This window comes from Betta splendens, chromosome 19, assembly GCF_900634795.4.
Source record: "Betta splendens chromosome 19, fBetSpl5.4, whole genome shotgun sequence".
Lineage (NCBI taxonomy): Eukaryota > Metazoa > Chordata > Actinopteri > Anabantiformes > Osphronemidae > Betta > Betta splendens.
Window position 1 is genome coordinate 4374314 of NC_040898.2, and position 25765 is coordinate 4400078.

Below are 25765 nucleotides of genomic sequence, written 5' to 3' on the forward strand. Positions count from 1 at the left end.
GATTGTGTGCACATATAATAGTTTTGTTTTTAAAGGGAGTGTGTTTGCCAGTAATATGGACAGCAGTAGTATTATATGGCAATGTGTACACAAAGCATTTAGCTAGCGATTAGCTTAGCGTCCGTCGTTCTTCAGATCATAACTTGCCACGCGTATTGGTGGCGTATGCTATGCTATTCTTTGGCGCATGTCCTTAGGTCCTTTTAGAATAGTGGCTTTTGTTTGAGGAGTTTATTTGTGTTGCAAAAATTATTGTAGCGGTAGAGCCACAATTTTTTCCCGTGCTGGTGTAATGAAGTTTTTTTTTTTAAATGGTTGATATCCTTTTAAGATTAAATTGTGTTTTTGTTTTAATCAGTTAATAATTTAAATTTGTATTTGTGAATTTTATCTGTTGGATTTTTTTATTTCGTCCACTCTAATACTTTCCGTACTGCACACCGCACTTTTTGAACTTTTTTTGTTTCCGTACTACCTGCGCTGTCTGTCCCGTCTCATGTTGCCGCATGCACCGATGAGGGTAGGTTGTATGGAGAAAGGCGCTTGATTTATTCTTACATTTTCTTGCAGAAATCAGTTTGTGTTGCTGTTTTTGCTGTGCATTATTTGCTGCTCATTATATTACATTACTCGTCATTCTCGTAATAATTTGTTTAGATTTGTTCGGTAATTTTTGGTTTTACCTACGAGGATTAGCTTGGTGACCTGAGCTCCTCGTGTTGGCATGTTGGCAAATTTGTGTTTTGTTGTATTGTAGCAATTTGTTTATCTGTCAATTTATTCAGGGGAGCTGTGCAGTGCAGACACAGAAACCTACATCTACATGCAGGTATGGGTTTTGTTATTTCATTGTTTTAGACTATGCTCACCACCTTGTTTAAGCACCTCATCTTTTTGCTTGTATGGCTGCCGTGTGGCGCCAACTCTGTAAATTATGTTTAGCAAGTTTTGCTGGCTGGGCTCTGACGTTGCCGCATGCACCGATGAGGGGGAGCTGTGCAGTGCAGACACGGAAACATACATCTACATGTTTGTTATTTGTTTCCTGCAGGCCAATAAGATGAGAAGATAAAAGTCCAAGCTGGCTTCAGTAGTTTCGTACGGCCAGGGAGAGAGGCTGCAATGAAAAGCGTTACACTAACGGGTGATTGTTTCATATTTTCGTCTGTTTTTGATGCACGTGACCGACATTTATAGCGTTGTAGCCCGGACTTTGCTGTTTATTATAGACATGCCTAAAATCAGATTAATTTATATTGACATCGTGGGTAACCTCCCCATTTTCTTTTGCTATTTCATCCTCACTTATCAGGTTCACTGAAGAAATGGAACTGATGGTCACACAGATTTATGGAGGCAGACATCCAAACCTAGATTGGACCTCCAGGAGAGACGAGTGTGGCTCGTGCACATTTATGGACTTAAAGGTGAATATTGTGCAGTGTTGCCAGATGGGGAAGTAAGAATAAGAAAACCTTTAATAGTCCCGCAGTGGGGAAATTACTTCTCACAACAGCAGTACAGATGAGCGAGAATACAGGTACAGAACAGTTTGTGTTGGCACAGTACAAAGCAGTACAGTACAGTTAGAGTGAGTATGAGGTCATTGCAGGGTTATTGCACGGTAATGGCAATATAAGATTTGTACCGGTAACATTATACATGAGCAGGTTGCTATATAAACCACTGATGCAGTGGGTGAGTGACTGTAGTGGGACGTGGTCAACAGTTCTGATTGTACAGTCTGACAGCAGCAGGTAGGAAGGATCTACGATATCTCTCCTTCACACAGCGAGGGTGGATCAGTCTGCTACTGAAGCTGCTCTCCAGAGCAGAGTCCTCCAGTGGGTGAGAGTCCTGGTCCATGATGGATGTCAGTTTAGCCAGGACCCTTCTCTCACCCACCTCCTGCACCGTGTCCAGAGTGCAGCCCAGGACAGAGCTGGACTTCTTGATGATCCTCTCCAGTCTCTTCCTGTCCCTCACTGTGATGCTGCTGCTCCAGCAGACCACACCGTACAGGATGGCCGATGCCACCACAGAGTCGTAGAAGGTCTTCAGGAGTGGCCCCCTCACTCCAAAAGACCGCCGTCTCCTCAGCAGGTAGAGTCTGCTCTGACCCTTCCTGTACAGTGCATCCGTGTTATGAGTCCAGTCCAGATTATTGTTTAGATGCACACCCAGGTACTTGTAAGAGTGCACTCTCTCAATGTCCCTTCCCTGGGTGTGCATCGGTGGGATGACAGCAGGCTGCTGTCTGCGGAAATCCACTACCATCTCCTTCGTTTTCCCTGCATTGAGCATTGAGCCTCTTTGGTGTTGGCGTAGAGTAAGTCCAGGGTTTTGTTGTCTCTGGTGGGGCAGGTCACATACTGGGTGTATGTAGGCAGAGCAGCTGAAGGAGGTGCATGGTTAAAGTCCGTCTAAAGAGATCAGGAAGAGGGCCTGTGGGTGCTGTGTTTGCAGCCTACTGGTGACTGTGAGCAGGGTCTCAGAAGCCGTGTCAGCGTTAGCGGAGGGTGGGACGTACACAGCAATTAATATAACTTGTGTGAACTCCCGTGGCAGGTAGAATGGCCTCATGCCTACCGCCAACAGCTCAAAGTCTCTGTTACACAGCTTAATTCTGACAGTGCAATGTCGTGGCATACACCACCTGGTGTTCACAAACACAGCCAGACCCCCTCCCTTCCTCTTCTTACCGCTGTTCTCCGTTCTGTCCGCACGTAGCAGATGAAAATTGTCCAGTGCGACAGTCGAGTCCGGGATGAGTGACGTCAGCCAGGTCTCTGTGAACAGCAGGACGCTGCTCGTTCTGTACTCCGGCTGGTACCGTTTCAACGCCGCAAGCTCGTCGATCTTGTTGGGCAGAGATCTCACGTTCCCCATGATGACGGAGGGGACAGCGGGCCTGAAGCGTCTCGTTTTCTCCCGTTGTACTAGAGACTAGAGACTTGATGTCGTGTCCGTGTTTTCTTTTGCATGTTTTTAACATCGCAATGTCCAACGCACCTTGAATACCGCAGCGGCAGAAGGATTCGGCCTCATTGAACAGGTTGAATCCGCTCCTGAACCGTAGCGTCCAACTCGCAGACAGCCCGGTGAAGTAGCTTGGTCTATTGGCCAGTCTCTGCACCACCGGAGTCTTTTACTAGATGGTAACATTTTGAACTTGCGTTTCTTATTTTCGCTCTAAACACGATAATTACTGTATGTCTGGCAGCACTGATACATGCTGGCAAGCAGAGGCAGAGAAGCATCTCCTACAACTGCAGGACTTCCTTTGGTTAAACAAATTCTGTCACTGCTCTTTACGTTTGTTTAGGTTTGTTCCATGTACTCTAATTTAAACTATTGGTTGATTACTATTTTTGTTTCAGGTGCCCCAACCAACCTTCTTATCAAGCCTCTCTTCCACCGCTACCACCTCTTAGCGAGCCTCTGGTGGGACGGGTTCATCCTCTGTGCTGAGACTTAATTATGATATGCCACAGCAACGTCAGCCCCAAGTATTGGCTGAGGTGGAGTCAACTTTAGCAGCAGTGATGCAGCATCATAATGCACAGTACGTAAGTCTTGTTTGTATGTGTATGTACTTGTAACAGTATATTGTTCATATGTTGCGTTTGTTCCTAGAAAGTCTGTCATTTACCAGTTTGAAACAGCACCGGGTTCATTCCATTAGCTGACGTTGGACCCCGTGGTGTCATATGCTTTTATTGCCAGATCTAACCTAAGCCATGCAGATGTTGGATTATTTGTTGCACATGCAGCCCAGCTCCAGTCATTCTGTGAAGATGTCATGGTCAGTTCTTTACAGGTCTGTGTGGTAGTTGGTTGTTTAGGCTATAGACTTGTTCACATTTGTGTCACGGTGGATATGAGTGAAAGGTGCCAAAAGACTCAACGCTGATAATATTTCATCTTCTATATTTGCATAAATCAAATTTAAACCTTGTTTTCTCACCCAATGGTTGGTGTCAGCACAACAGAGCTAAGATTTGACATTTACTTGGTTTATTCTAGTTCATTAACTCTGATCACTGAAATCACACTTCTGCTGTGGACCCGTTTTTGTGGGGAGTACCAAGATCATAAGGCGCATAAACCAACCTCTTGTTAAGCCAACACCTCCGTCTCCTGCAGAGGCGCTCCGCAATGGGGAAATCTACAGGTCAGCAGGAAAGCAAAAGGTCAGTCCCAGCCATCATGTTGTGAAGACTTACTTTGGAACATTCAAGATGCTGCGTGTCCTTTCTCTTCTTCCAGAGACTGCGCCCTACAGAACCTTGCAGCGCAGATGAAGGCACTCCCTAAAGTTGTGGGCTGTGAGCTGCCACCTACTCGGGATTTGCTGGTGATAGACGGACATGGATCTACTCTGCAGCTTGCATTATTACACGCCAAGTGTGTGTTTCACTGTTTGATAATGGAAGGGAGCAAACTCAATACTTGGTGGAGAAAACGTTGGCTGCAATACATCTGAATCTGAACTGTGATAAAGAAAAATAACGTGACAGCGGATGAAGTTTGTTCCCAAGAACGGGAACAAAAAAACAGTTGTGATTCTGATGTTGGTAATAACATGAGATGTATTCATTAGGTAATACTACAGAAAATGTCTTATTACCAATATGTTTCTTCATAGTGTGAATTTGAGGTTTGACTTGGAGTTTTGACGTGCTGCATTTTTCACGCAGTCACTTTGGTTTTGACATTAATTTTGTCGATTTGATTCTGCTTCAAACAAAAGCTCTAAGATTTGACCAAGAATGGGTTTAGATTTATTGAAGACATTTACACAGACACGTCTACTGAAGAAGTGGCATAACTGTACTGTAGCTAAATGTACAATAGTACCAGTAGTTCCACTCCTCTATTGTAGCTTTGACTTGTCTGTAGTTACATTTCAAGTTTTTATACAACATTTGTTCTTCTTTAAATGTTCTTTGTTTTTCTGGAAGTCCTGATGAGATTTGTACAAGCAGACTTGAAGCAACAGCACAACGTCTTAATTTACGGAAGCCAACTGTGCGGCTCTTAGCCTCCTCCTACTACTTTGTTATTGAGTGTGCTCGCTTTCTCCGTCGCCTCCTGGTTTAATTCCATTAGCCTGCAAAGAAAGAAATCTGTGGGGACCCCTCACATCCTAAGTCCCATGTTCCAGTGGCTCCCATCAGGACACAGACTCCCTGATGCAGGACCCAAATAGGAGAAACACTGTAATCCCAGCAGTAGTTATCCATCTGAATGCTGTCCTGTACAATGACGCTTTTAATTGATCTTATTAGTAATATTAATTTTCCTGGATGCTTTTCCTTAATTGGCCTTCAGGGATAAATAATAGAGAGAAAGTGTTTTAAATTGAATTGATCAATACATTATAAATACCTGAAATACTTATGTACACATTATTCAAAGAAATAAATTAAAAACAAATCTATGTTGTGAAGTTCACATCTGAAAATATGTCAGTTGTATAAAAAACATTTTGCCGTTTTTGCTCACGCACGTCAGCGCGTGCGTCAGTCAATGTCATGGTAACAACAAACGCTTGGCCCGACCGAGTCTATATAAGGCTCGCAGTCACGGGGGTTCCCCTTTTGCAGTTGGACACTAACGTTTAGAGACGCAAGCAACGACAGATGGGTAGTGAATTCCGTGTAAATTTTAATATTTATCACTTAAATGACCAAAATTGTTTGGAATGAATAAAGGATATATGTACGATACATCTATTGTATGTGTATTTATGTGTTTATTGAAAACGTAACTTGTCATTTTGGTCAAAGTTTAAAAATATTCATATTTTTAAAATGGCGACCGCACCGAGTGTAAAATGCCGCAGCGCTCCAGGCCTTTTCGGTAGCTGCAGCCTTAAATATTATCGCCTAAGGTTATTTATTTTAGTTCAATCTAAATCTACCGTATAGACACATGGCCATTGTTGGACTTCGCTAACGGATCATTCTGTTGCCATTAAAGTCTCGGGAGTGGAGCAGTGGTTAGCGCCGCAAGCTAAGTAGCGCCAGTGCCAGGATGCTATCTGTTTCCGCTCACGCACGTCAGCGCGTGCGTCAATCAATGTCATGGTAACAACAAACGCTTGGCCCGACCGAGTCTATATAAGGCGCGCAGTCACGGGGGTTCCCCTTTTGCAGTCGGACACTGACGTTTAGAGACGCAAGCAACGACAGATGGGTAGTGAATTCCGTGTAAATTTTAATATTTATCACTTAAATGACCAAAATTGTTTGGAATAAATAAAGAATATATGTACGATACATCTATTGTATGTGTATTTATGTGTTTATTGACAACGTAACTTGTCATTTTGGTCAAAGTTTAAAAATATTCATATTTTTAAAATGGCGACCGCACCGACTGTAAACTGCCGCAGCGCTCCAGGCCTTTTCGGTAGCTGCAACCTTAAATATTATCGCCTAAGGTTATTTATTTTAGTTCAATCTAAATCTACCGTATAGATACATGGCCATTGTTGGACTTCGCTAACGGATCATTCTGTTGCCATTAAAGTCTCGGGAGTGGAGCAGTGGTTAGCGCCGCAAGCTAAGTAGCGCCCCTGCCAGGATGCTATCTGTTTCCGCTCATGCACGTCAGCGCGTGCGTCAGTCAATGTCATGGTAACAACAAACGCTTGGCCCGACCGAGTCTATATAAGGCGCGCAGTCACGGGGGTTCCCCTTTTGCAGTTGGACACTGACTTTTAGAGACGCAAGCAACGACAGATGAGTAGTGAATTCCGTGTAAATTTTAATATTTATCACTTAAATGGCCCAAGTTGTTTGGAATGAATAAAGGATATATGTACGATACATCTATTGTATGTGTATTTATGTGTTTATTGACAACGTAACTTGTCATTTTGGTCAAAGTTTAAAAATATTCATATTTTTAAAATGGCGACTGCACCGACTGTAAACTCCCGCAGCGCTGCAGCCTGTTTCCGCTCACGCACGTCAGCGCGTGCGTCAGTCAATGTCATGGTAACAACAAACGCTTGGCCCGACCGAGTCTATATAAGGCGCGCAGTCACGGGGGTTCCCCTTTTGCAGTCGGACACTGACGTTTAGAGACGCAAGCAACGACAGATGGGTAGTGAATTCCGTGTAAATTTTTATATTTATCACTTAAATGACCAAAATTGTTTGGAATAAATAAAGAATATATGTACGATACATCTATTGTATGTGTATTTATGTGTTTATTGACAACGTAACTTGTCATTTTGGTCAAAGTTTAAAAATATTCATATTTTTAAAATGGCGACCGCACCGACTGTAAACTGCCGCAGCGCTCCAGGCCTTTTCGGTAGCTGCAACCTTAAATATTATCGCCTAAGGTTATTTATTTTAGTTCAATCTACCGTATAGACACGTTGTTGGACTTTGCTAACGGATCATTTTGTTGCCAGTTTAGTAATTAAATCTGTGCAAGTGTGATCTGGAAATGCAGGCACGATATTACAGTTTTTCTCAGTCGCTTTAGTACAATTCTCAGACCAGAATTGAAGTTTGCAAATATGTGTGTGCATTTCTCAAAACAATTTGTACAAAACAGCAAAACACTGGATTTCTTGCAAAAGCCTGAAACTTGCTCAAAATCTTTAGTTCATCCCTTCATCGCATTGCCATCAGAATGTCAAGTCCTTGTGTCATTCAGATCACCTGCCAAAGTGTGTGATAGTTTGGGACAATGTGAGTTTTCATCACTCCAACATCATTAGGCGTCAGGATGGAAAGTTGTAACACAGATGACTGGACAGATCTGGATTTTTGTTCAAAGACATCATAATCATACTATCATGCTTTTCAGGGCCTAATTATTGTATATTTTGGGGTCTATACGATCTACGATATCGTAGAGCCAATACACGATAGAGTCCATTATGTTTTGATGCTGTTTAGATTGTGCGCACGTCACCAGAAACTGTTGTCACGCCTACCTGGTTGGCTCCTCTTCTCTGTCAATCACATTATGAGCGCTGCTGATTGGTTCAGTTACCTACTCAGGTTTATATGCACACTTGTACCGTTTGTCCAGTATTGCGATAAGGGCGAAAATAAGGAAGTGTGTTCAGAACCGAAGCAAATTACTGGATGAAAAGAGTCTGGTAAGGAAATCAAGGGGCTTCATCTGGTGTTAGACGCTACGATTCAAGCTAAAGTGAAGCTAAAGCCGCTGCTGCGCGGTGTTCATTCGGTGTCGGACCTTCCATGTCTAAAAAAAAACCTGTCAAAGAAAACACGCACTACGTGAAGTCTCTAGCTCAAAAAAAGTAAATAATTGTTTAATTCGAATAACTAATTATGTTATTTCTTTAGATTGTGTGCACATATAATAGTTTTGTTTTTAAAGGGAGTGTGTTTGCCAGTAATATGGACAGCAGTAGTATTATATGGCAATGTGTACACAAAGCATTTAGCTAGCGATTAGCTTAGCGTCCGTCGTTCTTCAGATCATAACTTGCCACGCGTATTGGTGGCGTATGCTATGCTATTCTTTGGCGCATGTCCTTAGGTCCTTTTAGAATAGTGGCTTTTGTTTGAGGAGTTTATTTGTGTTGCAAAAATTATTGTAGCGGTAGAGCCACAATTTTTCCCGTGCTGGTGTAATGAAGTTTTTTTTTTTTTTTGTAAATGGTTGATATCCTTTTAAGATTAAATTGTGTTTTTGTTTTAATCAGTTAATAATTTAAATTTGTATTTGTGAATTTTATCTGTTGGATTTTTTTATTTCGTCCACTCTAATACTTTCCGTACTGCACACCGCACTTTTTGAACTTTTTTTGTTTCCGTACTACCTGCGCTGTCTGTCCCGTCTCATGTTGCCGCATGCACCGATGAGGGTAGGTTGTATGGAGAAAGGCGCTTGATTTATTCTTACATTTTCTTGCAGAAATCAGTTTGTGTTGCTGTTTTTGCTGTGCATTATTTGCTGCTCATTATATTACATTACTCGTCATTCTCGTAATAATTTGTTTAGATTTGTTCGGTAATTTTTGGTTTTACCTACGAGGATTAGCTTGGTGACCTGAGCTCCTCGTGTTGGCATGTTGGCAAATTTGTGTTTTGTTGTATTGTAGCAATTTGTTTATCTGTCAATTTATTCAGGGGAGCTGTGCAGTGCAGACACAGAAACCTACATCTACATGCAGGTATGGGTTTTGTTATTTCATTGTTTTAGACTATGCTCACCACCTTGTTTAAGCACCTCATCTTTTTGCTTGTATGGCTGCCGTGTGACGCCAACTCTGTAAATTATGTTTAGCAAGTTTTGCTGGCTGGGCTCTTACGTTGCCGCATGCACCGATGAGGGGGAGCTGTGCAGTGCAGACACGGAAACATACATCTACATGTTTGTTATTTGTTTCCTGCAGGCCAATAAGACGAGAAGATAAAAGTCCAAGCTGGCTTCAGTAGTTTCGTACGGCCAGGGAGAGAGGCTGCAATGAAAAGCGTTACACTAACGGGTGATTGTTTCATATTTTCGTCTGTTTTTGATGCACGTGACCGACATTTATAGCGTTGTAGCCCGGACTTTGCTGTTTATTATAGACATGCCTAAAATCAGATTAATTTATATTGACATCGTGGGTAACCTCCCCATTTTCTTTTGCTATTTCATCCTCACTTATCAGGTTCACTGAAGAAATGGAACTGATGGTCACACAGATTTATGGAGGCAGACATCCAAACCTAGATTGGACCTCCAGGAGAGACGAGTGTGGCTCGTGCACATTTATGGACTTAAAGGTGAATATTGTGCAGTGTTGCCAGATGGGGAAGTAAGAATAAGAAAACCTTTAATAGTCCCGCAGTGGGGAAATTACTTCTCACAACAGCAGTACAGATGAGCGAGAATACAGGTACAGAACAGTTTGTGTTGGCACAGTACAAAGCAGTACAGTACAGTTAGAGTGAGTATGAGGTCATTGCAGGGTTATTGCACGGTAATGGCAATATAAGATTTGTACCGGTAACATTATACATGAGCAGGTTGCTATATAAACCACTGATGCAGTGGGTGAGTAACTGTAGTGGGACGTGGTCAACAGTTCTGATTGTACAGTCTGACAGCAGCAGGTAGGAAGGATCTACGATATCTCTCCTTTACACAGCGAGGGTGGATCAGTCTGCTACTGAAGCTGCTCTCCAGAGCAGAGTCCTCCAGTGGGTGAGAGTCCTGGTCCATGATGGATGTCAGTTTAGCCAGCACCCTTCTCTCACCCACCTCCTGCACCGTGTCCAGAGTGCAGCCCAGGACAGAGCTGGACTTCTTGATGATCCTCTCCAGTCTCTTCCTGTCCCTCACTGTGATGCTGCTGCTCCAGCAGACCACACCGTACAGGATGGCCGATGCCACCACAGAGTCGTAGAAGGTCTTCAGGAGTGGCCCCCTCACTCCAAAAGACCGCCGTCTCCTCAGCAGGTAGAGTCTGCTCTGACCCTTCCTGTACAGTGCATCCGTGTTATGAGTCCAGTCCAGATTATTGTTTAGATGCACACCCAGGTACTTGTAAGAGTGCACTCTCTCAATGTCCCTTCCCTGGGTGTGCATCGGTGGGATGACAGCAGGCTGCTGTCTGCGGAAATCCACTACCATCTCCTTCGTTTTCCCTGCATTGAGCATTGAGCCTCTTTGGTGTTGGCGTAGAGTAAGTCCAGGGTTTTGTTGTCTCTGGTGGGGCAGGTCACATACTGGGTGTATGTAGGCAGAGCAGCTGAAGGAGGTGCATGGTTAAAGTCCGTCTAAAGAGATCAGGAAGAGGGCCTGTGGGTGCTGTGTTTGCAGCCTACTGGTGACTGTGAGCAGGGTCTCAGAAGCCGTGTCAGCGTTAGCGGAGGGTGGGACGTACACAGCAATTAATATAACGTGTGTGAACTCCCGTGGCAGGTAGAATGGCCTCATGCCCACCGCTAACAGCTCAAAGTCTCTGTTACACAGCTTAATTCTGACAGTGCAATGTCGTGGCATACACCACCTGGTGTTCACAAACACAGCCAGACCCCCTCTCTTCCTCTTCTTACAGCTGTTCTCCGTTCTGTCCGCACGTAGCAGATGAAAATTGTCCAGTGCGACAGTCGAGTCCGGGATGAGTGACGTCAGCCAGGTCTCCGTGAACAGCAGGACGCTGCTCGTTCTGTACTCCGGCTGGTACCATTTCAACGCCGCGAGCTCGTCGATCTTGTTGGGCAGAGATCTCACGTTCCCCATGATGACGGAGGGGACAGCGGGCCTGAAGCGTCTCGTTTTCTCCTGTTGTACTAGAGACTAGAGACTTGATGTCGTGTCCGTGTTTTCTTTTGCATGTTTTTAACATCGCAATGTCCAACGCACCTTGAATACCGCAGCGGCAGAAGGATTCGGCCTCATTGAACAGGTTGAATCCGCTCCTGAACCGTAGCGTCCAACTCGCAGACAGCCCGGTGAAGTAGCTTGGTCTATTGGCCAGTCTCTGCACCACCGGAGTCTTTTACTAGATGGTAACATTTTGAACTTGCGTTTCTTATTTTCGCTCTAAACACGATAATTACTGTATGTCTGGCAGCACTGATACATGCTGGCAAGCAGAGGCAGAGAAGCATCTCCTACAACTGCAGGACTTCCTTTGGTTAAACAAATTCTGTCACTGCTCTTTACGTTTGTTTAGGTTTGTTCCATGTACTCTAATTTAAACTATTGGTTGATTACTATTTTTGTTTCAGGTGCCCCAACCAACCTTCTTATCAAGCCTCTCTTCCACCGCTACCACCTCTTAGCGAGCCTCTGGTGGGACGGGTTCATCCTCTGTGCTGAGACTTAATTATGATATGCCACAGCAACGTCAGCCCCAAGTATTGGCTGAGGTGGAGTCAACTTTAGCAGCAGTGATGCAGCATCATAATGCACAGTACGTAAGTCTTGTTTGTATGTACTTGTAACAGTATATTGTTCATATGTTGCGTTTGTTCCTAGAAAGTCTGTCATTTACCAGTTTGAAACAGCACCGGGTTCATTCCATTAGCTGACGTTGGACCCCGTGGTGTCATATGCTTTTATTGCCAGATCTAACCTAAGCCATGCAGATGTTGGATTATTTGTTGCACATGCAGCCCAGCTCCAGTCATTCTGTGAAGATGTCATGGTCAGTTCTTTACAGGTCTGTGTGGTAGTTGGTTGTTTAGGCTATAGACTTGTTCACATTTGTGTCACGGTGGATATGAGTGAAAGGTGCCAAAAGACTCAACGCTGATAATATTTCATCTTCTATATTTGCATAAATCAAATTTAAACCTTGTTTTCTCACCCAATGGTTGGCGTCAGCACAACAGAGCTAAGATTTGACATTTACTTGGTTTATTCTAGTTCATTAACTCTGATCACTGAAATCACACTTCTGCTGTGGACCCGTTTTTGTGGGGAGTACCAAGATCATAAGGCGCATAAACCAACCTCTTGTTAAGCCAACACCTCCGTCTCCTGCAGAGGAGCTCCGCAATGGGGAAATCTACAGGTCAGCAGGAAAGCAAAAGGTCAGTCCCAGCCATCATGTTGTGAAGACTTACTTTGGAACATTCAAGATGCTGCATGTGTCCTTTCTCTTCTTCCAGAGACTGCGCCCTACAGAACCTTGCAGCGCAGATGAAGGCACTCCCTAAAGTTGTGGGCTGTGAGCTGTGTGGTGGAAATTTTGCAATAAAGGCAGATGAGAGAGAGTTGTCCTTTTGTGCGATTTATTGAAATAATAAAAAAAATAACAAGTAATGAGGAAAGCAAATCAAAAAGCCAGCTGGGGAGATCAGAACATACACCACGGAGGTATAATGCAAAGATCACACCGTTCTGAGGTTGTCTCTGCCTTTTAACCCCTCTCCTGGGACCTGGTGAAATCTTCCTATCACACTGTGGGTGAAGATGTTTACATTACACAGGGAATACACAAGGTCTACAGCCTTGGGTCTGGTGGGGCATCAGATAGAAAGGAGCCAGAGACCAGGGGTAAAAGGCAGACACAAGCCATAAACAATCGGTCAGTCAAACACAACATTAGATGTCAGCACTTAATGTGCGACAGAACCTTGAGAGGAAGATAGATTGTTTGTCTAAGAATGTTCAGTTCTGGGTCAAATCAACAATTACAGAATGCATGGTTATTATACAGAGTCAGAAATAAACACAAGAAGCATCAAAGTACAATTTTTCCATTACATTTCCCCCCTTTTGATTACACATTAATCAAACATTGAAAGAATAAAAATTGTCAATTGTGGCATTCATTCTGTAGTAATAAAGGATTCTTTAAAAATGATTTGTTAAATGTATTGCTTATAAAGATGTAAATGGCGTAGGAATAAAAGATTGTGAGCTGTTTTTGTGGGTAGTTATACTAGAATAACCCTTGTGTATGAGCTTCTGGAAAGAAAGGGAAATAAGCCTATAAGTGATTTCAATCAGTTCATGTTCAGTTAAGTAAAAATGGGAAGAGGATTATGTGTTGATTTAAACTATTGTGGAGTCAGCCTCTACGTCGCTATCAACATCATCGAAGTCATCTTTGTAGTCCTCATCAACGTCAACATCATCCTCTACAGAATCAGCATCAGAATCAATGAGTGAATCGGTGTCCGGATTCCTGAATGTAGTGCATTGTGTCATTTGGTACGAAAGCGCCGCTGATGTTGCACGCATGATGAGACCCCTAATCAGAGGAATAACACAACCAAGCAACATGATCACGGCCATGAAGATGATAAGCGAGACTATTGCCGACATAAAAACTGATTTCCATTTTCCAAAAGTTTGGTCTAGCCAGCGCCAAGGGGACGGATCAACGCCGGAGTTTCTAGCCCATTCGTCTCTTAGACTCTCAAGGCCCTCGATAGCCTTTGTCACAGTGCCATTAGAATCAGTGTTGTTAGGGATAAAAGTACAGCACGCTTCTCCAAACATAACGCAGACTCCTCCTTTCTCCGCTAGCAACATGTCCAGGGCCATTCTATTCTGCCAAGTCATCTGAGACGTAGGAGCCAGCTGCCTGGACATGCCTCTCATACCGCCTGCAGTTTTGTTGATGAAGCGCTGTTGATTGTAATAAAGGTAGTTGATCCAGGCCGAATTCTTGTTAACCTCTATTATGGGGCCCATAAAGGGTATAGCACTCGTCCACCCCACCGCATGCTCGTTGCGAGCCCTAAACTCCTCCGGCACTCCTCGTGGTACGCCTATTGCATCTATGTAAAGGTCAGGATCCAAGGAACCTCCTGGAGCCCCGCGCCTGGTGCGTGAGTGTTTCTGTTGAGCTGAGGGCAAAAGGTGTATTCCCCCTGTGAGGAACACTACCTGAGTACAGGTGTCGGTCCATTTGGTTGGTAAGGTGGCCCTGGGGTGATCCCCGCATTGCCACCACATGTCGGACAAGGGCTTCCTTTGCTGGACTAAGTCAGTGGAGGATGGGGCAAAATGTGAGACATTATCAATCCTATATGTGTATGAGGGTAAAGGGGCAGCATCGGTGTGAGTTGGAATCGCAAACCGGATCACATGGTCTTCAGGGTTAAGCCCGTGCGCGTTGGAGACGTCCCCTGTCAGGTGACAATTGGGAAAATGGCCTACATCTATTCCTCCGTCGAGGCCGGAGGTGAAACATTCAAACTGACACGTGGTACACACCGTGTAATACAAGGGAGCCGCGGGCTCCTTTTTCGTTACCTTGATGTCGGCCAGCTCAACTTTCTTATGTGTGACGGGACTGTACATCTCCATACCCTTGCCCAGATTGTGCAAGGCGCGCATTTTGAAAGACGGATCGCATCTCGAAACACTGTGGTCCGCAGTGTATTTACACCCGGTGTCCTTATTCTGCAGTTGTCGCTCGTTGTAACACTCGCTGCTGTTAAAGGGAGTGGGCACAGCCATGAGATTGGGTCTCGCGACAGCACATGCTACGCATGAATTGTTTGTGAGGGTTTTAGAAGTGTACTTGATGTATGCTAACCATAAGTTTCCTGTGGGGTTCTGATTTACATAGTTTTGGGCAAGCTGCCAGGCTTTAGGGTGTGGTGGAAATTTTCCATAAAGAAGTAGATGAGAGAGAGTTGTCCTTTTGTGCGATTTATTGAAATAATAAAGAAAATAAAAATAATGGGGAAAGCAAATAAAAAGCATGGATGTTAATCGTGCACATCAACAAACCAAAAACCAGCTGGGGAGATCAGTGCACACACCACGAAGGTGTGATGCAAAGAGCCCACGATCCTCAAGTTGCTTCCGCCTTTTAACCCCTTTCTCTGGCTCTGGTGGAACGTCTCTCTGCAGCAATGGAATGGTTTGCGCCACTTTATCTCGCTGTGAGTGAGAATGTTTGCTTTCTCACTTCTGCATCGTCATGTCTTGTTATCCAAAGGAAGGAACACCGAGCTTCCAAGACAAGATGCATTCGCTTTAACAGCCTTGGGTCTGGTGGGGAGTCAGATAGGATGGAGCCAGAGTCCGGGTGTAAAAGACAAACATATATCAGAAATTATTAGTCAGTCAAATGGAACATCAGATGTTTAGACTTGATGTACGTCAGCACAAGAGATTATTTGTTTGTGTAAGAATGTTCAGTATTGCACCTAACCAGCACATGACGAGTGTGTTGGATAAGAAACAGCACTAAGGTAAAATTTTTCCATTACAAGGGTCCTTAATGTCGCGCTTGTATCTATGGTGAACAAATGTGTGAGTCCTCCAGAAGTACAGGAGGGTCACACATGTCACCGCAATGGTTGATATGATCGTCATTTTTATCGTGTTTCGTCTTGTGGATGTCATTTTGCGTCAGTGGAGGATAAAAATTTGTGTGAATCAAGTGGAAAACTCTAGATATGCTTGTCGTAAAATGTTTTTGTTCAAAAATAGTGGATAAAATCACAGAGAGGCATACATGTAAATCAACCACACAATTTAGAGCAATATTAAAGTAACATACAATAAGGATCAAAACAACAGGGTCACAATCAATATCTTCTGCTTCCTGTTGAATAGTAGCGTTAGATTGTTTCCAACCTGTTTGTTGACACCTTGACAGTTCGTTGGGGTTCTTCAGGTTGTGATCAGCTGATCACAGAGACACTTGGGATTTGTTGTCACCGCCAGGTTTCCTCCCATTGTCGTCTGTCACTGTCACTCCCGTGATGTGAAGAGTCTACACGTCGTCCAGCGTCGGCAACTCAAGGCTGCTCGTGTGTGTGTTTTCTCAGGAGTGTGTGTGTAGATGTATGGTCTGATAGTGTGATTCACCGGCGCAGCTTCAGGTGGCGCTTGGCTCACACCTTTAGCTGAACAGTCAACGCAGCCTCGCCTCAGTGCGTGTGTGAGCACAGCGAGGGTCGTCCTTCTCAATTCTTTTCGTCAGTGGTGGTTTTCTCGTGTGGTGTAGATGTAGATGGAGGGTCGTCTGTTGGATCCGGGACCTTCCTGCAGTGGCTGGAGTGGATCCAAGTCGCTCTTTCTGCGATCTTCACAGCCGTGTTGGTCGTCAGAAGGACTTGGAAGGGACCTTGCCACCGTTTTGAGTTCCAGTGCTTCCTGCGAAGCTCCTTAATGATCACCCAGTCTCCTGGTTGAATGATGTGCAGTGGTTCTGTCGCCTGTTTGGAGATTTGAGACAGAACAGAGGATAAGTTCTTACAGTACTGTAGCATTGCGTCTTCGCACATTTCAGTAGGTGGTAAAATCCTAGTCTCAGTCTCAGGGTGGAGTCCCATCATAGGAGGTCTACCAAATAGGATCTCATACGGGCTGAGGTTTGTTCTCATCCTTCTCCTCATTCGTATGAGAGCACAATGGGAAGAGCCTGAGTCCACTTGAGACCAGTCTCTGAGCAGCATTTAGCCAGTTTGTTTTTCAAAGTGCCATTCTCTCTCTCTACCGCCCCTCCGCTTTGAGGGTGGTAAGAGCAGTGCTTTCTGATGTCGATGTTCAGAAACTTTCCCACTTCCTCAAGGGCTTGGTTTGCAAAGTGTGAGCCGTTGTCACTGCTGATTTTAGATGGAATCCCCCACCTGGGAATTATTTCTGTCAGCAAGGCTTTGGTAACTGCATGGCTGTTAGCATGTTTAGCTGGGAAGGCCTCCACCCATTTTGACCACATATCAACAATCACTAAACAATACTTTTTACCTTCTGCTGGCGTTAGTTTGATGAAGTCCAACATTAAATGGTCAAACGCCTGTTCCGGTGGTGGGTGAGCTGCCAGTGGTTTGGCAGTCGTCTTACCTGGGTTTTGTTGGGCGCATGTCATACATGCTTCACAGTATTTTTGTGCATAGATTGAAAATGCCTTAGTGTACCAATGTTTTGTAAGAGCATCTAACATTCCCCCCTTTGATACATGGTCCAATCCATGTGTCAACTTCGCGAAATGAGGGAAAAAGTGTTTAGGTAGGCAAGGTTTGCCGTCGGGCCCATACCAAGCGCCATGGCTACTGGTGGCGCCATTCGTCAGCCAGAGCTTGCGTTCCTGTGGGGTAGAGAATGTCTGAAGATCTGGGAGAGCAGAGGGAGGAGAGGGAGGTTGGGTAGAGGTGGAGGATAAGAGGCAGGGAGCAAAGGGAAGGGGAAGTCGGGCAGCTGCCTTCGCAGCAGCATCAGCGCGTGCGTTTCCAGCAGAGATGGGATCAGTGCCCCCAGTGTGTGCAGGGCACTTACATACAGCAATTGCAGCTGGTAACAGAATTGCATCGAGCAGATCAGCAACCTTATCATGATGCAAGATAGGTTTGCCATCAGATTTCAAAAACTTCCTGTGTTTCCACAGAGCACCAAAGTCATGTGTGACGCCAAAAGCGTATCTGGAGTCTGTGTAGATAGTAGCAGACTTCCCTTCAGCAAATTTACAGGCTTCGGTCAGTGCGATCAACTCCGCAGCCTGAGCAGAGTAATGTCCTGGCAAAGCGCCAGACTGTAAAACAGTATGAGAGGTGCAGACTGCATATCCAACCTGACAGTGGCCCGAAGCAGGGTCTCTAGAGGCGGAGCCATCAACAAAGACAACGAGGTCACAGTTAGGAATTGGCACCTCCGATAGATCTGGGCGCGGAGTGCAGACCTGGTTTAAGACCGAAACACAGTTGTGAGGCTCGCCATCGTCAGGGCCTGGAAACAAAGTGGCTGGGTTAAGCACATTGCACCTTTTTACAGTAATGTTTGGCATTTCCAGTAAGATGGTGTTGTATCTAAGCCATCGGGCTGTAGAAAGATGTGATGTTTTTTGTTCCAAAAGGATCATAGACACAGCATGAGGAACCAGCAGGGTGACATCAGAATAGCCAACAATGTCACATGATGCCAGCACGGCTTTCTCTGCCACAGCCACTGCTCGGAGGCATCGTGGGAGCCCCGCAGCAACTGGGTCAAGCTTAGCAGAGAAATAGGCTACAGGGCGTGAATGCCCTCCGTGATCCTGTAGAAGGACAGAGGTCATACAACCTGATTTCTCATCCACTGTTTGGGTGAAAGGTCGCGTAGGGTCAGGCAGACCCAAAGTAGGAGCCGACTGAAGAGCAAGTTTGAGGTCGGTGAACGCCTGTTCAGCCTCAGATGTCCACGTGAGGCGGGTGGTGGATGCAGAAGACGTCTGCATCAGAGCTCTAAGCGGAGCCTCCAAGACGGCGCAGTTGGGAATAAAATTCCTGCAATAAGAGCACATGCCTAAAAAGGACATAAGCTGTTTGTATGTGCACGGTTTAGGCAGGTTCTGAATAGCTTCAGCTCTTTTAGGTGAAATGGATTTCCCTTCCGCGGTAATGATGTGACCTAGGAAGGTAACTTCAGTCTGAACAAACTGTAATTTAGACAGACTTGCTTTGTGTCCTGCAGCATGCAGGTGTTTCAGCAGCTTGATCGTGTCTGCTGTGCAAGTTTCCTGATCCTCAGTGCAGATCATCAAGTCGTCAACGTACTGCAGCAGGGCGGTGCCTGGGGACAAGACAAGATCATCCAGGCTGTCTTTCAGTGCCATATTGTAGATGGTAGGGCTTTCTGAATATTTGTCCGCAGGTGTGCGTAACCATGATTTTTCAAACTCCTCATCAGGACCAGTGGACACATGTGCTGTACAAGACAGGTCAGATGCGTCTCTAAAGGTCGTGGTTTGTTGGGAAACAAGCTGTCGAGCAGCCTGTATGAGGGCCTCAGTTACAGCCTCTCCCTTCAGCAGCCACTGATAAGAATAGAGCAGCGGCTCTGAGCTGAAATTAACACAAACAAAGGAATAATTATTTACATTGTCCGTGGTTGTGACCTGCACTCCCTCCGGAGTGGAAATCAGTGAAATACATAAACTACACATGAGATCTCTTCCTAATAGATTAACTGGGCATAAGTTTGAAAGCAAAAATGAATGTTTGAGTGTCTTGCCGTCTGATGTTGTGCAAGACAGAGGAACAGTAAGTTTTTCTTTTATTGTCTGGCCAGACGAACCTATAGTGTGCACAAATCGTCCACTCATTTTAGGTGGATTGGAAAACATGGAAGATTTTATTACCGAATTTGTTGCTCCTGAGTCTACTAAAAACACCATACGTTCACCTTCAACCTTCAACTTCAGAGCAAACTCGGGAAATTGTTTGAAACCATTTGACTGTAAAGTCATGCAGCAGTTGTCATTTAGCTGTTTGTTATTCTTTTCAAAATCACTCTGTGGGATGTTTTGAGCAGAAAGCAAGTCTTCATTGCAAGCAGGCAAGCATGAATTTGAATCAATTAAGCATGTATCAAGTGTGAGCGAGTGTGTGTGTGCCTGCGCGGTACCGTCTACGTCATCATGTGAACGGAAACCTTCGCTGGGCTCCTCCTCTAGTCAGTCTGACGGGAGTGCCCGGGAGGGTGGAACCTGACGTAGCCGGGGGCAGTACTTCTTCCAGTGTCCCATCTCGCCGCAGATGTGGCAGGCGTTTCCTGGATCTCCAGATGCGCCTCCTGTGCCTCTGTTGTGCCAATTCCGTCTGAAGTCTCTTCCTCGTCCTCGCCCGCGAAACCTGCCCACTCCTCTGTTGTTATTATGCATTGCAGAGAACATCTCCAAGGATGGCAGATACAATTCGCTCTGTTGTTTTTCCTTCTTCGCCATCTTCCTCTGCTGGAGAGTGTCATAAGCATGGCGTGCGTGTCTTGTGAGATCAGACAGACGCGCTTCTTCTTTCCATCCGATGTATGACTGCTTCACGGCGTCAAAAACTTCAGGGAGTAAGCCTTTCATCACCAGTTCACACAGGTGACTCTCGTATGTTGAACAGATGAGTCCTCCCACTCCTTCAGGGGGCGGATGAACTCCTCCGTGTGTGTTGTATGCAGTGGTGAGGCGGTGAACAAAGTCATCAACTGATTCCTCTGGTTGTTGTTTGCATGTGGTGACTTTAATCATACAGACTTTATCAGGGAACGCAGTTTCGAGGTGGGTGACAAGCGTCCTCACTGCGGTAACGAATCCATCATTTAGGTTGTTTGTCCAGTCTTTGTGTTTGAGAGCAAGTGTCACATCAGGCAATTGTCTAGCCAGCTTTTGGTATTAACAAGGTGCAAGACGTTTGGCCAGGATGCGACGGATCTCAGCTCCAGTGGGTCTGTACTCCTGGCAGAAAGCCAGAAGGTTGGCACCGAATGTCTTTCCCGATACAGTGATGTCTGGAAGAGTGTGGGCAAAGTCTGATGGGCGTTCTGATTCTTTAACCCAAATTTCAAGGCATCTGTTGTTTAATTCAATTTCTTTTAAAGTTTTAACTTTGATCGTTCTACTCTTACGGAGCTCTTTCTCCTTTTCTTCTAATTTTTCTTTTAAAGCGCGTATGTCCTTCACACTGAGTGAACCACCTTCTTGAAACCCATAAAGATTTGTCCAGTCGTGAAGACATGACACGCACTCATCACCATATTTACGTCTCATTAATTTTGTAATGCTGCAGTCTGGTGGTGGAGACTTAGATCGCCCCGAACCCATCTTTCAGAGTCCCGGCGGTTTTCTGCCCTAGACTTTTTTGTGTTCCGGCCGGAACCTTTTCCAAAATTTCTCTTCCACGGACGTCTCCGTAGAAAGGGAACCGCTCATATCAGCGACAGGGTTCTCGGAAGTGCTCCCTCACCGTCAGGCCCCTCTAAGACCCGGGTCCCTCGTATCTCAAAATCCCTTCCCCCTGCAAACGCGCTCCGTATTTCAGAAGCCGTCTTTTATTTCCTTGTCCACACCCTTTGGACTGCGCTCGGATCTGCACACTGGTCTGTATCCTCAGTACAGACGAAAGCTCGGTTCCACGAGCGAACCCTTAGCAACCACCGTCTCGGCCACCAGGGCAGACTTTGACCTAATTATTTTTACCCGAATATTAAATTTTAAAATAAAATTTTTTTTTTTTTCTTCAACAAGTCGCAACAAAACTGAATCTCTCTCACCGGGCCGAGTAGAGGTTGGATTTTGAGTTCGTTGGATCTCGTCAGAGACGATCCAGACGGGTGAGCAGTCCTCCCACTCAGAACAGCTGTAGAGGTTTGGAGGCTGAGCGACCCTAGTCCTCAGGACTATCGTCCCTGGTCACACCGTCCAGACGACCTGCAGCGGGATCCTGTTCGTAGACGCCAATTTCTGTGATGGAAATTTCCCATAAAGAAGCAGACGAGAGAGTTGTCCTTTTGTGCAATATATTGAAATAATAAAGAAAGGAAAAAATAAAAATAATGGGGAAAGCAAAAGAAAACCAGCTGGGGAGATCAGTGCACACACTACGAAGGCGTGATGCAAAGAGCCCACGATCCTCAAGTTGCTTCTGCCTTTTAATCTTTCTCCCTGGACCTGGTGGAATCTCCTTATCACACTGTGGGTGAAGATGTTTACATTACACAGGGAATACACAAGGTTACAGCCTTGGGTCTGGTGAGGCATCAGACAGAAAGGAGCCAGAGCCCAGGGTTAAAAGGCAGACTCAGGCCATGAACAATCGGTCACCTTGAGAGGGAGATAGATTGTCTGTCTGAGAATGTTCAGTTCTGGGTCTAATCAACAAGTACAGAATGCATGGTCACTATACAGAGTCAGAAATGAACACAAGAAGCATTAAAGTACAATTTTTCCATTACAGGGACCAGGACTGTATCAGGACCAGCGGTGGGCAACACAACCGCTCCCTCAGGATCGACAGGGACAGGGACGGCCACTACTACCAGACCGGCAGAGCTGCGTGCGGCCTCCTCTCTGGAGCCGGCAGGGCTGCCGACGGGGTGGACGCCGGGCCCGGCTGGGCTAGAGCTGGGCTTGACCGGCGTGTTGTGTAACCTGGCTGGGACGTGGCTGGAGCTTGAGCGTGACGTGACTGAGCTGGAGCCCGAGCGTGACGTGACTGAGCCTGGGCGTGAACTAATGTCAAGGCAGGAACGGATGCTGGATGCGGTTCTGTGGCTGGAGCGGGGGCACGAGACGTGAAACTGCACCGGTGCAGGAATTCCTCCCAGTGGATTAAAGTCTGAGCTGGGCAGGCTGGTGCAGCAGCAATGGTCAGACATGGCTGGAAAAAAGAAAACTGAAACTGGGACCGGGGGCTGATCTGGTGTGGAAGGAGGAACAGATGAGTCAGCTAAAACCGGGGACATTGGTGGTGCGACCGGGGCTGGCGTAATCAGAGAGGACGGCGTGGGGGCAGGTGTGGTGCGGAGCGCGCGCTCTAACTCCTCGAGTCCTGCGCACATCCGCTCATAGAAGCGGCGGACACCGGGGCGTTCTAGCACGCTGTCCTCGTCCTCCAAGGTGCACACCGCTACCTCCACCGGCGCTCCGCTGAGCTTCCGGGCTGGGCGCCGTCCAAGAATCCTCCGCAAGAATCTATAAATACTTGCGGAGGTAGCTGGGCAAGTCGGCGCACGTAAACTCCATTGCTCACGGAAGAAGTCCTCCGCCAAACACAAAAACACAAAAAAACAAAATCGAGCTTGAAAGTTATCTGGAAGCTGGCTGGGTCCAATTCTGGCCAGATAGTTCTGTCAGAGTTTCTGACGTGGCGGACCCACATACACGGCTCAGAGGTCATACACAGGTAAGTACTGGATCAAGATACAGAGGATCCAGCGGTCTCAGGTTCGAGGACAGGCAGGATTTGTTAACAGCTAAACTCTGATTACAGAACAGTTCAGGATCTCGAGGGGTAGGTCTCGAGGTCAAAAAACAGGCAGAGTAGTTACCAGACAGACTCTGTCGACAAGGCAGGCAAGGATCAGGCAGGATGCGGTCACGGTGGTCAGAACGAGGTCGGGATCAGGAACAAAACACAGACAAGATAAGCTGTATGGTAGTGCTGGAAAGTGGTGAGTACACGCGTAACAATCTGGCAGTTGACTGGTGTGAGAGCTGGTGCTTAAATACTGAGTTGATTGCTGATAACTGTCAGGTGTGCATGATGAAACCGGTGCTTGCGTGGAAACAGCTGTGGCATGGGTAAAAACAGGTCTTTTCATAGTAAAACAGGAAACAGACCGAAACTGTGACAGCTGGTCTTTGGGTCCTCTACCTCGTTTGACACGGTCTGCCCTTTTGTGAGGCAGTTCATAACAGTATGAGAGGGAAAGGTGATTTATCCCTGCTCATCAAGTTGGCTTCCTCAGTCATGGCCTCCACCAACCAGTGGGAGCTACTGAAGTTGATTGACAAGGCTAATGCCTTTTTTTTCTCCAGGCCATGGCTATTTAACATAACAGAGGTACTGTAGGCAACTTTGTGCTGGCCTTGGTGAGACTAAGGGCTGATTTGACCACCACAGAGCCTAAGGCAGCCTCACTTCCAGCCATCCACCCTGCAGTCCCTGCAGTTGCAGCTCCCCAACCTGGTACCCCTCCTGAGTCCTCCATGGGCCAAAATTCGAGCGATCTGGAAGGAACTAAAAGACGTCGGCTGCAACTCATTACTCGCCTCCCAGCCTTGTCGGTCCTGCTCCTTGTTTTACTGCTGCAACTCCAGCCTCCGTGCCTGTCCACCAGCCAACTCCGGCCTCCGTGCCCAGGTCCAGCTCTGTATTTATGTCTAGGTCCAGCCTGAGTCCAGCATTCACAGTCGGAGGGTCCGACCGCGTCTGTCGCAGCTCCTGGTGGTTCGGCGCCTGCCACGTTTGCCTCGGTTCCTGGTGATTCGGCGTCTGCCATGTTGGCCTCGGTTCCTTGTGGCCTGGCATCTGCCCCGTTTGCATCAGTTCCTGTTGGCACGGCATCTGCCGCGTCTGCATCAGTTCCTGGTGGCCCGGCGTCTGCCGCGTCTGCATCGGTTCCTGGTGGCACGGCTCCGGCCACGTCTCCACGTCTGTCCTCGTCTCTGGTCCCGGCTCCATCTCCACGTCTGTTTTCGTGGAGATTTGTTTTCGTGTTTCATTTCGAATGATTGTCATTGTTTATAGTTTGCATTGTAATACTTGTTATTATCCACCATGTGGAAACATTGGACCAAGACACAGCATCTGACTTTTTAAACCTGTTGCTGTCTGAAGTAGTTTTTCACTTTTTCTTTTTCTTCAACAGTTTTTTAGTATCACTTTTAAACATCCCATAGTTCACATGCTTTTTTATTATTGTTATTAGTATTTCATTAGAACAGTGGTTCTCAAACTGTGGCCAGTGGTTCTCTATTCCACACTGTTCATTGACCCAATGGCAGCTCTTTGCTCATCCATTGTTCCTTCTATCTTAAGGATTAGCTTAATTATAGAAACATTTGAAATGTTGTTTCTACATTGCATTAACATCACAACAGACTGAGAACTACCTGGTTCACTTTTATGAATTGCAGCAGAAAACATCATCGAAAGTGACTCACACAGCTACACAGCTTCGTCAGCAGCTAGTCCAACACAAATTGACCACTGTACACAGGAGCGTGTTCCGCCGAACAAAGAGTGATCTGTCTAAGCATGTACCGTAGCAGTTTATTTCAGTTTGGAACTGCCACAACTTGAAAATACTTCTATACAAAATACTATAATCATCTGCCACAGACGACCAGGATTTCGTAGTCTTAGTGATCCATGCACTAAATACTATGGTGATGTTGTGTGATATTTTCTCGTGGGCCAAATGATAATGATAACACGCTGTTTTTATTTAATTTATAATATGTTATATATTATATTTATGATATTTTTAATAATTAAAGTTAAAAGACTGCTCTCAAACCTGGGACAAGAAGCTTTAAAGGCTTGTGGTTTAGCCACTACACCCCCCAAGACTTGATCAACAGTCATTACAGCCTTTTAGGACCAAAAGTGAGAGGAAATTGGCATCTACAGGTCAAACGGAAGTAACATACAGTCTTTCAACGCATTGAAAATTAGATTATTACACATCACAATTGAAAACAAATCATGTGCCACAACTGTATGCGGTCGGGGACAAAATCTGGCTCTCCAAGAGGAATTTACAACTAAAGGACATTAGGAGAAAGTTGGTGCCTATGTTCGCCATTCTGATGGTTATCAACCCAGCTGCTATGAAGCTGGCCCTCCCTCGCTCTATGAAGGTCCATCCTGTGTTCCATGTTTCATGTCTCAACCAGTTATAGATTGCAAACTCTAGCTCCCCGCTGACCTCCCTCCTCTTCTCTGGATCATCGACGGCTCACCGGCCTACACAGTGCAGTAGATCCCTGCGTTTTAGACAGCATGGGAGAAGCATTCAGTACCTGGTGGACTAAGATGGCTATGGACCAGAGGACTGGTCCTGGATCCCGGGCCTGGAGGTGGGTCCAGCTTTGGCAGCT

General features: G+C 45.8%; 1 long non-coding RNA gene across 1 annotated transcript; it reads left to right on the plus strand.

The window, feature by feature from the left end:
* Positions 1-11520: 11520 nt before the first annotated feature.
* Positions 11521-12719, plus strand: LOC129603427 (uncharacterized). The gene is made up of 4 exons (XR_008693283.1): positions 11521-11914; positions 12070-12148; positions 12370-12536; positions 12615-12719. It is a non-coding gene; the product is annotated as an uncharacterized LOC129603427 (long non-coding RNA).
* Positions 12720-25765: the final 13046 nt, after the last annotated feature.